The 15,603-nt window shown below is 41.0% G+C and overlaps 1 protein-coding gene across 2 annotated transcripts in view; it reads right to left on the bottom strand.

Annotated features, from left to right (window-relative positions):
- LOC109469137 (vesicular glutamate transporter 1-like) overlaps positions 1 to 5,586 on the bottom strand; it is a 16,733-nt gene extending 11,147 nt beyond the window's left edge. The window contains exons 1-2 of one of the 2 annotated variants that reach the window (XM_019767536.1): positions 5,364 to 5,586; positions 4,071 to 4,221 (exon numbers count right to left, since the gene is read on the bottom strand). The gene's annotated coding sequence lies outside the window, so the exon portion shown is untranslated. Of the gene's footprint in view, positions 1 to 4,070; positions 4,222 to 4,555; positions 4,662 to 5,363 lie in introns of those variants that run through there. The other variant, XM_019767537.1, reaches the window with a different exon arrangement.
- Between the last annotated feature and the right edge of the window lie 10,017 nt (positions 5,587 to 15,603).

The following is a 15,603-nucleotide window of genomic DNA, read 5'->3' on the forward strand; positions in this document are numbered from 1 at the left end:
GCAAAGAAAACGTTCTTTACCTTCCATATTAGTTGATTAAATCAAATAATCGTAATTGCTTGTTCTTGTGACAATATATTGCCTAATATGCTGAGTAATGTGAAGCTGATGGATATGAATAGTGAAAAGAACGTGGATTGATGAAATAAATGAGTTTCTGTCAGAACGATGCTAATGGCGTGAGATCTCGTTCTGGGTCGTCTTTAGAATAAGTTTCCGAACGGAGGACGTTTGTAGCTACATGTAAGGCCACACTGACTTAATTTTATGGATGACATCCGCGCGCGCATTGATTTTCGCCTGATCTATAAAAAAAAAGAGATCACGTCTTCCGAGGCCTGGCTTTAGGCCATGGTGGTTAGCGACAATGAAGCCGGTGGTAACTCACTCTAGAGGTTGGCACCCAGGCAACCGAACTCAAGAACTAAGTACATACGTACAGTGCCGATTCATAAATTCCGCAAAAATCCAGCATGTGCCGGCCTGTCGTATACGTCAATATGTAATGCGCCAAATTCACAATACCGGCTTTGTATTAGTATAGTTTAATATCATTTTTATTTTTGGCCGGATTTTTTTTTTCGCCCGCGCGCACTAGTTTGGGTGCCTTCAGAGGATGTCATCCATAAAATCAAGACGGTGTGGCCTAATTATCAAAGAATGCTTCAAAGCACAGGTTTTGATGACTGGCGAGTAATTTACATAACAATTCCACACTAGAGCAATCGCCCATCAGGATTTTGACCAGGTATACCACTACTGTGAATTTGCATAACAATCAGTACCATATAATCATTATTGTGAATTTACATAACAATCGGTAACNTACGTGTATTCGTTATTCAATAAGGTTAATGCCCCTCCCCGAGGTGTATAATGGTGAGATAATCCTTGGTCAGCGATAACCACCGAATAAACCACCAAGTGAGCGTAGCGAACGAGATTTACCAGGGATTATCTCACCATACACACCGTGGAAAATGCGGGGCATTAGTGTTATTATCATATAGCCTATCCAATTGACACGGCTATTTGACACAAATTTCCCTTATGAAATTCCTCCATTGCAAAAAAACAGATCAATCTAGGTAAACATCTGAAAGACCCCGTGACATTGGTACAGTACCACTTTTAGTGGGGGTGTCAAAATTATGTTTCGTCTTTTTCTGTTTAAATTTATTTTTAAATTAAATTCTATTTAATTGTGTGTGTGATTGAGTGAGTGAGAGTGTGTGTGTGTGTGAGAGAGAGAGAGAGAGAGAGAGAGAGAGAGAGATAGAGAGATAGAGAGAGAGAGAGAGAGAGAGAGAGAGATCCCTCCTGGCGGCTCGTTATGCTACTGCAGTGGCACTTTCGGTCTCGATACCCCGTGATCTGGACCATGCGAGGGGACATGTTCATTATACAATCAGTCTATATTCTAAATTTTCTCGATTTTCTAATGTCGCAGGATTATCCTATAACAAAATGACCAATACCACGACAAAATTCAACAGAGTTCACATGGGTGTAATCGTCATGTGCGTGGGAGCTTCTCTGATCCCTTACGCACGATGAGTCACACGTGTTCACCCTCAGTGCAGCTTTGGTACGCTTTGCTGCACATCTCTCTTTGTGATGTTAAATAGTAACATTACAAAGAAAGGCGTGGTAAATGCAGCAAAGCATACCAAATCCACGAGCTAGCTGGATATATTATATACGACAAAACAGAGGGAAGGGTCATATTCTTGTCACGTACAATAATGTCTACAATGGTTAACTAAACTTATGCACTTTTTGCAAATCGTTCGTGAGTAGCTCTGCAAACTAGGGAAAGATTGGGACTGGTGTACTCAGAACTGACATTTGATGTGTAATCACAGTGGTTATCTCACCGTATTTATTCCACAGTTGTGAGCTAAAATCATATCGTACACGCTATGATTAGTTCTCGCAGGTGTAAAATGGTTTGCGAGGAGCTGTAACCCTGTATACACTCAATACATCAGACGAAATGTGCTTTTCATTCATACAGTATCCTAAAATGTCATTGTTATACACAATCAAGGTGTTATACTGAAAATGGAATTCACATCAGGCCCAAGCAAGTAATTGTTATGGATGGCGTCAGCGCGCTTTAGTTTTCCCCTGATTTCGAAAAAAAATAACTATTTTTGCCGTCCGAAGACCATCTTCCGTGGGACAGTTCGGTTTAAGAGTCACTCTGTCAGTGAAAAGACCATCAGGGATTCAACAAATTTAAATTGCACAATTGCTCGCATTTGATGGCAATTGTTGACAGGTGCTCCAAAATTGCATATGAATGAATACCCACTGAGATACTAGTAGCTGCCCATGATGATACGTCAAGCTTTTTTCTACAATTATGTTGTTCTAGCAGTTATATAAAATATTACACCCATATACAAGGACAGGAAATACAGAAATAAAAGACCGTTTTTCTCTTATATCATGTTTCGTCGCCCCAGCCAGTTCTTGTTGAATAAGGTCTATGATCTCAACATTTCAACATGTAGGAATCTTTTTTTTTTCGCCCCATAAAATTTACTTGCTGTGGCCTTATACACCGTGTACTTAAGTCTACAGCTGTGGTTTTGTTTTAAAGATGGGATACAATCTAGCTACATCCAGCAGCGCTTTTGTCTAATGTCTAATTTTCTCGACATTCCATGCACGACGCACCTCCATCTTAACCACGATAAAAGATCACGAAAGTCGACCTGCTGCTGATTTTCTTTTATGATGGAATGTTTCAATCCCCTATCTCTCATTCCCAACCTGCGCGGAACGAAACGGGTTGAAGTAAGGCCATGTTGATTTGATTATATGGATGACATCCGCGCGCGCATGAATTTCCGGCCGTTTCCAAAAAAAAAAAAGTTTTCAACCATACTGTAAATCGTACAAAACAGTTGCAAAATGAGCAAAAATATACCGTAAGTTACAAAAAAATAAGTAAAAACTATACCAATGTTGTAGAATGCCAAAATCAAACGAAAAAAGACGAAATTGTAAGGAAATGAACTTGAAGATTAGATTATTCGCCAAACCATCTTCTGTCCCATTTGTTCAACCCTTATGACCACGTAGATTTCATAATGAAAACAACTTTTTTTTTTGCAAAACTTTTTTTTTATTCGCACGCGCGCATCAGTTTTGGGGCTCCCGGAGGATGTCATCCATATAATCAAATCAACATGGCCTAAAGAGAATTAGTCATCGGGCTCAGGCGTGGTTTGTACACTGTTAGGGTCGACTACTACGAGCGTAGCTATAGTATTCCATAGAAAAAATTGGTGTATTGAGAATATAGGTCAATGAATTCGAATAAAGATAGACTCATTGTTGGCGAGTAGGCTTTGCGCTTTTGTAAACTGAAAAAGGGGGTTTTAAGGTAAAATGCTGTCTGACAGGGAGTTAATGCCTCAACACTTCCTGTTTTTGTATCTTTTATTCTATCTGCAGTGGACATGCTATGATCTTGATTTCATGGAAGCACATATATCGATAGCTCTTTATGCCATGAAAACGATGTACATGCAAGAATACCTTGGTACATGTAGGTTCGGACCACCTAGCAACTTGTTTTGGAACTGTGGATGCGTTTTTTAAAAATATTTCAAAGAGAATGGATGAAGGATTTTCATGATGATTTGAGGCATGCAGGTATCTTACTATAGTTAGGTAGAGATGTGCTTTTCAAGTGACCTTACATATTATTGTGAACATACCAGAGGTCCGTACGGGTAAATGATGAGAATTTGATACTTGTAACAGACGTAAGTTAAAGTTTAACATCATAATGCATAGATTATATAAATGTAGAAGTCATTTGCATAATTAATATTCAAATGTTACAATGGGATTTTGCCGTTTACAGTTGGGGCATGATCACTAGAAAGCACTAACAACTCCTGCAGTTAGACGTGCAAAGATTAGGTGTAACAAGTCGTTCGCTGTGATATAGCTAGCTGCCGCCGCGCCGCGTGCCTGCGGAGCTAGCTGGTGTGTTACGCTAAAAGGCGGTTTTATCGGCTACACAGATACAGATATAGAATAGTTTTTACCTTTCTGGGCAGATGTTGCCCGAGGGTGGCTCTCAGTACGCGGGCCTGTACCTCGGCGCGGTGCAGCAGGTCCTGAGTGGCGCTGGCCGTCCCGAGGTCTCCGTCTCTACGCTCCGCCTGGGTCCTGCCGAGAATCGCTCTTGTGACGTTCCTGAAAAATTCAGACAGTCTTAAGCACTCATTCTAAATTGGCTATCTTCCAGAAAGGGCGGCGGTTTTGAGAATTTGTTTTACGTAGTGGTCACCACGTAACAGGCCGTTAGGCCACTTCAAGGTGAATGGTGCTACCACCTGAATGGTATGACCACTCACCTGGGTTACGGGTTACCGAGAAGAACTGTAACAGCAACTCTTCTCCCTGAGTCAGAAACATCATGATTGAGACCAGCTGAAATTCTCACAAGTAGTGAGGACTAACTGACCCAAATTACTAAAGTATTCTGATTTCATCATATTCACTAGCAACTGTAACATGGTCAACATACAGGGCATGAGGTCGTTGGTCAAGCTTGCAAGGTGCCCAAAAGTATTGAATAGCCACACGGTTGATCAGTTCAAAATGGCGGTCTGCTATTCAAGAAGACAGTATTTAGTCCAAGTAATTATCCTAGTGGTAGCGACCAGTCCCGGTGAGTGAGAAATTAGCCTTAAGGCTAGGCAAGGAGTACGTACAGTCCTCTGGGGAAAATCATTAACAACATGTGTCGATAGGAGTTCTAGATCTACTGGTCAAAGACTTATTGAAAAATAGATGATTCATACAGAAATGAAATGATAGGCAATATTGTTCTTGCCAGTTGTTTCTTACTTTATTCCTAGCTTAAGCTTCTGGTCTTAGGTCTTGTGCAAAAGGTGTGACAATAATCTACCCAGCAACTCTCCATGACGTCATTGCTACACCATTGTGATTTGCTACCCCCAACTTGACCATAAAATGCAACAAAACAACAATTAGGTACCCATTTTGTTTTCAATGTCTTGATGTGTTTTAAACAGTCCACGAGAAGCTGTTTTTTACTGGGGAAGACAAATGTAAATGTCTACAAATGAGAGACATTTGTTCAGTAAAGCTATTGAAGCATTCCTTTCATATACAGTCAGCACTACGGAAAGTACATGTAGATGCCAGAATGTAGTATGAAGAATAGTTAAAATGCACACAACTACACAACATCTGCAACCCACGTACCTTGAAAGGTGCACAAATGTGGCAGAATTAGAAGTGGGAGGCATTTCTTAACTGGTACATTGCGTTACTAACTCAGCTAAAACCAACATGTGAAAAGTTCTCACCGGGCTACGTTCCGCACGAAGTCTCCACCATTCCAGCCGCGTTCCGCCACGATGTTACCAACAAAATGTCCCTAGAGCATGTCCGATACCCTAGACTGTCATTACGGTACGAAATTACACTCCAGGTATAACCTTACTCAAAGAATTCCTGAATCTGCAGGTGTGTGCGATTTACAAGGCAAGAAATCCTATAGGAGGCCCTCAAAGTGGTTGGACAAGTTTGCCCCCCTCCCACTCCCCCGCGAGTATCTAGTACTGTAATTCCAGATTATTTAACAGTGCTTTTATGCTCACTGTTTTAACGGTAACTTCTGAACCATGAACTTATCATTACCGCTTTAAAAATCATTTTTTGCCCCTCCCTACATTTGCCACCACCCTGAGGTTAAGTTCTGTGAACATGTCCTTTTGTCTTCAGACCGTCAAATTTTGCTACTGTGAAGATAAAGGGAATTACGGTAGATAAAAGATGATATCACTGTAGGGGATTGTGGGGACGAGAAAATTGTTAATAACTTAGTCAGTAGCTGGAAGCACTTTTCTATTTTCATTGGGGCATGTGTTGTGTCAATGCTGTTTTATGATCATTCTAGACCTAGCATCACATCAGTTATATTCAACATATTAAAGTATACCTGATATAATTAGTGCATTGATTTGGAATGTCTAAATTAACAGTAGGGTAATGCATTTTGAGAAGGCGTTCTTCTGTCTTGTTCATGAGGACGACAACGGATTTCTTTCAGTAAGAAATGTGGGCATGTGATCACACACAAATGGTGTTAGAAGATACAAACTGTAGAATGGCGAGGTGTGGGAAACCACACAAACTGTATGTAAATCTTGTTTACAGTGGAGTGGTCCAGTATATACTGAAGGACATGTGATGTTTTGAAAATACCCTTCGGCGTAGCAGTAATTATTTCACAACAGTTGAACATTCTGTGGAGGTCAAAGGTCGACAAGGCTGGTTCGACCGGTTCTTCAACTCAGCGAGACATGCGCACTCACCAGTTGCACAAGGCCGTAGTACATCGCCTGTAGCCTAATCTCCAAGCAGATCCCTTTCTATGGCAAGACAGAATCCATTAGCCAGAGGAGTTTGTACGGTTTGGTGGCTAATAATGAACACACCTCAGTGGCTATTAAATGGACACTGCCTTGCCACCATATGATCTGCTTGGAGATTACTGTAGCCTACCAGTAGTTCACACAAGGTCACAATACTGACAGAAGTGATTTGTCATGATTTATACGTTTGCAACAGGTGGCATGTAGAAACACAGAAGCATGTGTGACCGGGCAATAGAGCCTCCTTGCGGTATTTTACGAACGTGCAGGGATGGCAGGTGGTTTTGATTGTGGAAAATATACTCCAATTCAATCCCGGTTCACTTCCACCTTTACATATGCTTGAAAAACAGATAAATAAGAGAAAATAAACAACGAATTCATTTCCTGTCCAAGCAAACAAATCCGTGGAGTTGTTGGACGACAAAGATGTTGCGTCTTCCTCGTACTACATGTAGCTGCGTGAGCATCCAGGGCCGCAAGGCGTCGCTGCTGCGCGGAGAGTCTTACCATGAAATCGATGAATTTATACTTGAGTACCAAAAATTTATTTGTGAAGATTATAAATATGTTTTGGTTATCGCACATTGAAAAGACGCATTTTAGAAAAGAGCAAAGTTACGTACTCTGGACTTTAGGTAGAACATGTCTCAGCTGCACTATCTAACGTTACCACAGTATACCATAGCTACAGTATATTAGCATATACGTGATCCTTTGCTATGCAGCTGTCTCTTTGGCGCAAAAGAATGTCAAGGTCTGCGGCTCACGGCCACGCCCATGCCAAGTCATCATAAATCCCTGAGCTCAGCCGTAAGCCTGTGGCATGGCTTGCCAGGTGTACAGTTGTATACACATGTATATGAATGTCAGATTGGTCTTAACCGTTCTTTGTTAGACTGGAGAGTAATATGCAATTTACAATATCAAGATAGAGTACGACGTAAGCTGCCAGGCATTTTTGAAAAATGAGATCATAGTAGGTTCGGTGTCTATGTGTGTGTTTGAATTTGCCGTTGTTGATAATAGAAATGTATCTTGTAACGTATAAACCATTCTAAGGACTCTAACGTCCTATAGTCAGGCTGGAGACTGGAATAGTGCATTATCATGGCTATCCAGACTGTTACAGGGCCTGGTTTCTTGTGCGGTAATAAGGGTACGGTCACATAAGGAAGTCGTGCGATCGTACGACTGTCGCGCAATCGTCGTAGGATCGTCGCACGATCGCAAACTGAGGACATTCTTGGGCTAGTCGTGCATGTGTCCTGAAAAAAACTCAGCTGTCTTGTTTGTTCCCAAACTTCGAAAATACTGTCTTAGATTGGCGGTTGATTCTGTCACAACCTGCTAGAAAATACTTCGACATCTAAATCGTACGACAACCTAGGACAAATGTGACTATTAAGAACAAACAGGCACTAGCACGTACAGTAAGCAAGTACCAGATCGAGTTATCAACCAAGGATTGAAGTGCTCAAAAACTCATTCTTTCCTAGAACTGTCACCGTCACCAAGTACAGTAGGGGCATTATTACTGCATAGCTTTAAACAATGTCTAGAGTTAGATGTTCAAGGGTTGGTGTAACAAGTCATTCGGTGTAATGTAGCCAGCTGCCGCCGCGCCGCGTGCCTGGTGTGTTATACGCCGAATTGCGGTTATACTGGCTATACAGATAGGTACATATCGGGGAAGTTATGACATCACAGGTAACTTCCCCTGAACCCATGGCGTGTATAGAATTACACCGTAAACACATTCCTCGTCACGTAGCTGAACAACGGCCGGTAGGACGATCGGATCTTTCAAGGTTGAAAGATCCGAAGACACAAACCAGCTCGTTACATTTTTTAAAGGTGACGATTGACTGATTAAATTGCGACCTACATAACTTAGATCTATAACAACACTATAGATCTCGGAAGAAGTATTTGCGTGTTAACGTCAACTTCGATAAAACATCAAACAAACGTACATACTGTACACAACCTATAGTAATGTATATTCATTAGCAAGAACTTAATTCGAATAAACTCCGTATATCAATAAGAGACATTGCTGCGTAGTTGTATGAGATTAGACTATATCCCAGTGCATGTCTTTGATTGGTGGTATGGACTTTCTTATACCTAGCCAGTTTCTTGACTATTAAAAATGTATGCTGTTGACTTCAATGATAACTGAAATAACTTGATTTATTTGTCTACTTTACACATTGCAGTCACATACTTTTAGACAATGAAACCTCATGTCCAGTCTGGTCTGTATTAGACAACAGATTGGCTGCAGAGGTTCAGTGAGTCACCTATGAGAACGTGTGGGGTTTAGTTCAGCCTCATCAAGACCGTACATACAGCAAAAATCACCCAAGCCCCTCAGGCAAGTTCCTAGATCCTCACGGTCTCAGGCATCAAGTAAACAAAGCCTGGGACAAACCTCAAATCCTGTTCATTGTCATAACGTGAAGTAGCTTTGCAAAAACAGGATTTCTTCTTGTATGATCCAGCGCACTCATACAATAGTGAGGTAGTGTCCTGTCAACAAGAGCTTCTTTTCATGTGCAGGATCCTAGGAAAGGTCACAAAGGTCACCCGCAGGTGTCAGGACATACCTGGTATCTCAAGGACAGTAACAGAGAGCAATACACACCCTTACTGGGTTTGAATGAAAGATTGCGATGACTTGTAACGCTTCTTTTGATAATTTAAAGAGAATTTGCTTTGAAATTCATGCTCATATCTCTATGTTTGTATTGAGTCCATTGTGGTTCCTTTTCATTTAAGCTTTGGTAATAAGCGAGAGAAAGGATAGTCATAACATAAACAATATGTTTACAAAAATTAATGTACAGACTATCATGTTCAGAGCCCACCAATGCTCTGACGCAGACTGTCTCTGACAGTACGCTTGGAAGGTTAAACGTCCGTAAGGTCTGCCAGTCTCTTCATTCCGGTGAGTACCCGTGGATAATTACTTTTTATCCCCAGGGCCTTCGTGTCCTCGGCTAGGAGATACCTGTACCTGTCCGAGACAGCGCCGCCAGTCATCAGCCTTGTTGCGTGACAAGACAAATACCTACTCCGTAACTGCAAGGTTCACCCATTGTGGACTTGTGGAAGATCTTATCATTGCAATTCTCACCTGACTTTGTGTCAAAGATGACCCCCTTGTTACAAGAAAAATCCTGACATTCCACAAATACTAGAAGTTGAAGATTGGTTGTTCTTCACGATGGCACGATTTCACTTAAATAATTCAACGTTTCATCGTTCCGTGCTCCCTTAAACTATATGTGACCTTTTGCAGTTTCTATAAAAAGTGACATGAGAGTTTTAATAATTCATCCTGTGATACGATGATTTACTATATGGGACAACGGTGTGTCTTCTCTCTAGACGCAAGACATTGTTCCAATACAAACTCTGGTACGCGAGCTAGAGACCTTCACGGTACATGAACACACGGTTAGTGACCGGTGGTCAACCCAACAAGTGACTTTGCTTGTATTCTATTCATACAACCACCCTAGAATTGGTCTTATATTCACACAATTAACAGAATACGCGTATTTTGTGACTGACACTTGTCTATCATGCGTATTTTCGGAGTTTTAAACATAAGGCTGGCCAAGTCCTCACAAGGCCTCTAAGCCTTCTCTGCACGGCTGTTACCTGATACTACTCACTGGACAAGTCATGTTTGCGTATCTTTGTTTATTATGTTAGGTAGCATATAAAGACACACTTATCCTAATAAATAGAGATACTAATGGCAGCGATACAAAATTCAAACGCCAGCTTTAAATAAAGTCGTTTAAGTAATTGTTGAGATGAGCTATATTCACGAAAGAGTTAAACATGTGTTGGCACTTGTGTAAGTGTAAGGTGTGCGCTGGTACAGTACTTGAGTATGGTTCACAGCTTTTCGTTGGCAGGTGTCCCATAGGAGAAAAGAGCCCCAGGGATGCAAAAAACACAATAGAAAGGCAGGCTGTTGTGTATCCCGTAGTGACTTGCACTCTAAATAATGCTTATTGAATATTAATCCATAAAAAACTGATGACCTACTTTTTTTCAAAACAAAGCGAAGTGCTACCATTTCTATATGACTCTATGGCTAGCTCTATCGTTTGGTTTCCTACTACAGACCTCGCCTGCCTTGCAATTCATCTCAGCTTTGTGTCGGTTTTGGGAGTTGGGATGACAGTAGAGACGTTGCCTACACAGTAAAACTGCGTTTGCCTACACAGCAAAACTGCGTTTGCCTACACAGCAAAACTGAGTAAAACTAAGAAATAAGTGTCGGCAGTGCTGTCTTCACGGTTCGTCTGAGTCTTGGCTCTCCCGTGATGCTTTACGCGTGTGTACCTGACCAGGGCGTGGCCGTCTCAGGTGACGTCCCGGTGTCCCTTCATGTGCATAATCCCGGGCCACCAAGGTCAAGCCGTCACATACATGCGGCCTGCGCAGCTGCGAGACACCCAGTCCCCACCTGCGTACAGGTGGGTTCCCTTGGGAGCACCTGACGTGCAGCCGCCGTGTGGATAATCCTTTCTACAACTCCGTGGGTCGCTAACGTAAGGTTGCACCGCTAGCGGGAATTCCCCAGGATTTCGTCGGGACACAGTGTCGCAGTCGACCGACGACCGGTCGACCATGGCGCGCTGGGCGGCCCTGCTCCTCACGGTGGCAGGTAGGGCGTGGTTTCTTTCTCTTCACCCTACCTCAGGGACAGGAAATCTGTATTGCGACATAACACTGGCATTTTTGTCGCGAACATACAGGATAGCACTGCTTTGTTGTTACAATATGACCGAAATAGGGCACGATATTTCAGCTCATGTAGAAGAGAATTGTGCATTAGTGCCGTAGGGAATAAAGACAGAGGTTTGCTTTGATTAACATTAAGATATGCATAAATGTTGGGGAGGGGGGTGGGAGTAACTTGATATATCCTTTGTGATCATTATTGGCCTAGATCGATGCCCACCTTAGACAATTGTGGTTACTTGTCGAAGATGCATTATTGCAGCTAAGGCCCGATACACGTGCTAATAATACGTTGAGTGTAGTTTGTCTTCAACTAGTACACTTGGTGTGGACCTTAGATTCATTAGCTAGTAGAAATATAATGGTGAAACTATATAAATCGGTATTTATGACATCGATGAAAATTCTCAAATTGACCAAAAAAAAAATCATACTCGTGCTTTGAGTTAGAATTCTGTCACCCTGTCCACAAATCATACAAAACGTCTTTACCAGTGTTCATAATATTTATAAGTTGCTCTTGACTTGCACTCGTAAAATGACTTTCTAGTAAAAAAACAAAAACAATAAGGGTCGTATGATGCTGAACTAATTTGTATGTAATAACTTGTCAGAGACAGAGTGCATTGTCGTAAAATGTAGCACTCTCCGGTGTTAGTGACCAAGGTCTGGTGCCTCAGAAAGTAAGTTGGTCAAACATATCTTCTTACCTGTTTGCTTTGGCGTCATGTTTCCTGTTATTGTTATTCCTCTGTCTCTACAGTCCATGAGTCCCCATTTCAAGTAAAAAAAAACCCAGACGTTTTTGTGATTTTGAATGAGTTCAGGTTAACATGAACTGACCTGGAACCTTTGCCTGGGAGCTATAATTATTTACGCTATGCCTAGATTATGGACAAAAGTGAAAGGATGAGTTAGGCCACGTTGATTTGATTATATGGATGACATCCCCTGGGAACACCAAAACTAATGTGAGCGTGCGAATAAAAATGTCGCCTTCATTATGAAATTTACGTGGTCATGAAGGTGGAACAAATTACTAAAAACACAGAATATGGTATGGTGAGTAATAGACTAAATTATCATTTTTTCACATTTTCTTCGTTTCATTTGGAATTGATTTTGGCATTCTACGACATTATTGTCGTTTTCCAATATTTTTTTTGCAATTTATGTAATATATTTGCTCATTTTGCAGTATGGTCGTAACCTTTTTCCTTTTTTTTTTGGAAAACGGTCTTTTGTTCTAAAATTTATGAGCGCGCGGATGTAACTAAAATAATCAACATTGACCATAGTGACACATCAGGCCTTATATGCTAATTCATCAAATCGTTACATTGATTGGTTACAACATAATATGTTTATGGTGTAACTCATACTTTATCCACCATGCTGTTTGTACTAAAGAAATATAAACAAAGCCTAGTACTCGCCACAAGGAAAGTTATTTTCACTCGAAACTCTGGTTCACCAATTTTCACCTACATGTTATCGGTTTTCTTTGTATATTGAATTAAATGCAGTTTTCCTCTGTACCACGATGCATATTTTGGTTGTTACCTTCTTTTTCTAACAACGCAAACTATTTTTTTTTCGGGATGGGGGCGGATGCTGAATTGTGTTTACAGTAAATGATATGGTGAATTTTATTGCAAATACATACCCGAGGGCTAATTGTAGTTACAAACAACAAAAGAAAGAAAATACAGTGGTATGTTAGACTATATCTACTCCCGTAACATTATACTATACTCTACAACATACATGGTACAAGCTATAGTTTTACTGGGTTTGACTTCTTCTTTTTAGGCAATGGAAGACGAATTTACCCACTTCTTCTATAATATGTGGGTTCTTTGATTTTAGCAGTAAATTTTTTTTTGTGGTAGGGAACGGTGGGGAAGTAAGGGAGAATTTTGGACACGGTGGTAAATAATTGTTTTCTGATGTCATCATAAGTACGTTATATATATTGATTTTATAACAAGGTCGTATCATCTGTGAGGTAAAATAGTTAGGACACAGTTAGTTTTTCATGGTCTGGAGTTAGCAAGCTATAGATTCGACGCATCCAGAAAATGGCATTATATAAAGTTCTTTTCTACTACTGTTTACTTGATACAATTGCATACATGGGGAATGTATTGCCTTGTAATCTAAAAGTACGGGTATTTTCAGTTTATATATATGAGATATATTTGTGTATACATAGGGATAGCGGTTTGTCATGGGCACTTTACACTTCAGTTATCAGTATACGATAATTTGATATCTCCTATACACGCATCGTATACAGCCGTATCACCACTCACAGTGACTGGAAGTAATCAAAATCTGTTGAATATTTCATAAGGCTACATTTGTCACTTCCACGAAGTGGAAAGGAATAAGCACCCAGGGGAACAGAACGGAATCTTTGGCCATCTTCATGGTTTCATTTTGAAAGCCTTGTTCCGCCCCACTACCTTCGTAGGCCTTTAGACTTCAAGCTTTAAAGTATAAAATTTTTTTTCTGTTTATCCTTGAATTGAGGTCATCCATGCGTTTTAAGAAACCTGTTCAACAGGAACTCTTCAACTGTAAGTAATATTGGTTCAAAGGTTACTGCGCCAATGATTGATGAGTTTTCAACCTTACGTTGTATGTTTGGAATTGCACAAAGAAGCCTTTGAAATCCCACGGATTCATGTTAGTGACGCATACATATCCATGTCAATATCAGAGTACATCGTATGTCTTGTCTTGTCATTGGCATCCTGTTACATGGACTTTAAGTGTGCGTAGAGTACGAGTTGCTAATGCAGATATGGTAAGGAAATCTGATGGATTTGTGTTGGTAAATGTAGGGACTATATTTCATTCTTGACCCTGTATGTGTCACCTCCAACTTGACATCACTTGTGGTCGACTATCCCCCTTTTTACATCTGTCAGTAAAAACACCCGTTATCAGTAGATAACTATGAGGAGCTGAAGTCCCTGCATTGTTCTATCAAAGACTACCTGTCGATTTCTGGTCCATCTGTGGTTTACATAAAGCCTGTGGCTATTGACAGGATCGTCCTGTCAATAGCAGAAAATATTGCACTGCTGACAGGATCGTCCTGTCAATAGCAGAAAATAGTGCACTGCTGACAGGATCGTCCTGTCAATAGCAGAAAATATTGCACTGCTGACAGGATCGTCCTGTCAATAGTAGAATAATTTGCACTGCTGACAGGATTTTTCCTGTCAGCAGTGCAAATTTTTCTACTATTGACAGGATCGATAAAATTTTGGTATTTTTATTTCATACTGGAAATTTTGGGGTGGGCGCTGGTTCGTGTAGGTCTTATGTAGGTGTTATTACTAGTATGATTATGCTATTAGGCCATTTTTTACGATCCTGCGCTGCGGCCCCTGCAGATCGTCGTGCATACATTGATCCCCCGCTCGGTAGCGCCCTTTATTTCGGCCAATTTCTACTATTTTTCCAGCGATCCGCGGTGCCTGGTAGAGGCTAGTCGGGGCGACAGTAAGCCATTACGGCCGACACAGCGGCCCACCGGCGGGTACGAGACAGCGCGTCGGGGTGAAAGGATGGCGGACAAGGTCTACTCGAAACCTACCCTGCAATCAAGAACAGCCACCGTATAAACAATATGGCCTAGCCTGGATGCCATCCGGGCTAACTACAGCAGTGCTATAGACAAATTCCAGCAAATTGACTTCCTTCAGTTATTTAAGTATAGACGTGTGTTGCTTGGTCCATGAGGGGACCCCGAGGTGATAGCTTACTGATGAGTGAAGGGGTCCCCCCAGGCCCTGGGGTCTCCGATCAGCCGAGTAGGCGGGCAACACAACAGTACGGTATTCCCTGCGTAGTCTCCACCAGACTCTTTTGCAGGCTGAATAAATAGTAGAAAAAAATAAAAAGTCGACCCTCTATGGCCGACCAACTCCCCTGGCTAGCTATACTCTTTTTATGCCGATTTCTACAATTTATTTACCTTTTTCCATTTGATTTGTTGAAGTTGTTGAAACAAGGAGGTCTGATTTTAACCTCCTTGGTTGAAAGAATAAAGGATAGAGATCAAACTTCTTTTTGTCTTTTTTATTGTCATCTTATGTAAACACAACTGCCTTCGTATTTCAGACAGCTTATGCGTGAAATTCGCCTGTATTTATATTTTGAGCATGTCTAGTTTTGACATGTATCTGCTGGAGTACTCTGTAATGATAATAACTAGCTGTTAACGCGATGATAGCCGCCATCGTGAAACGCCTAATCTACAGTACAGTAGCATATGCCTTCTGACTGAAAAAAATGAAAACATGGTTTTAAAAAATGAAAACATGAAGAAATCATGTCAATACAGCCCAAAATGGAAGATTTAAAAAATCCTGTCAATAGTGCC

This window comes from Branchiostoma belcheri, unplaced genomic scaffold, assembly GCF_001625305.1.
Source record: "Branchiostoma belcheri isolate BF01 breed outbred unplaced genomic scaffold, Haploidv18h27 scaffold20, whole genome shotgun sequence".
NCBI lineage: Eukaryota > Metazoa > Chordata > Leptocardii > Amphioxiformes > Branchiostomatidae > Branchiostoma > Branchiostoma belcheri.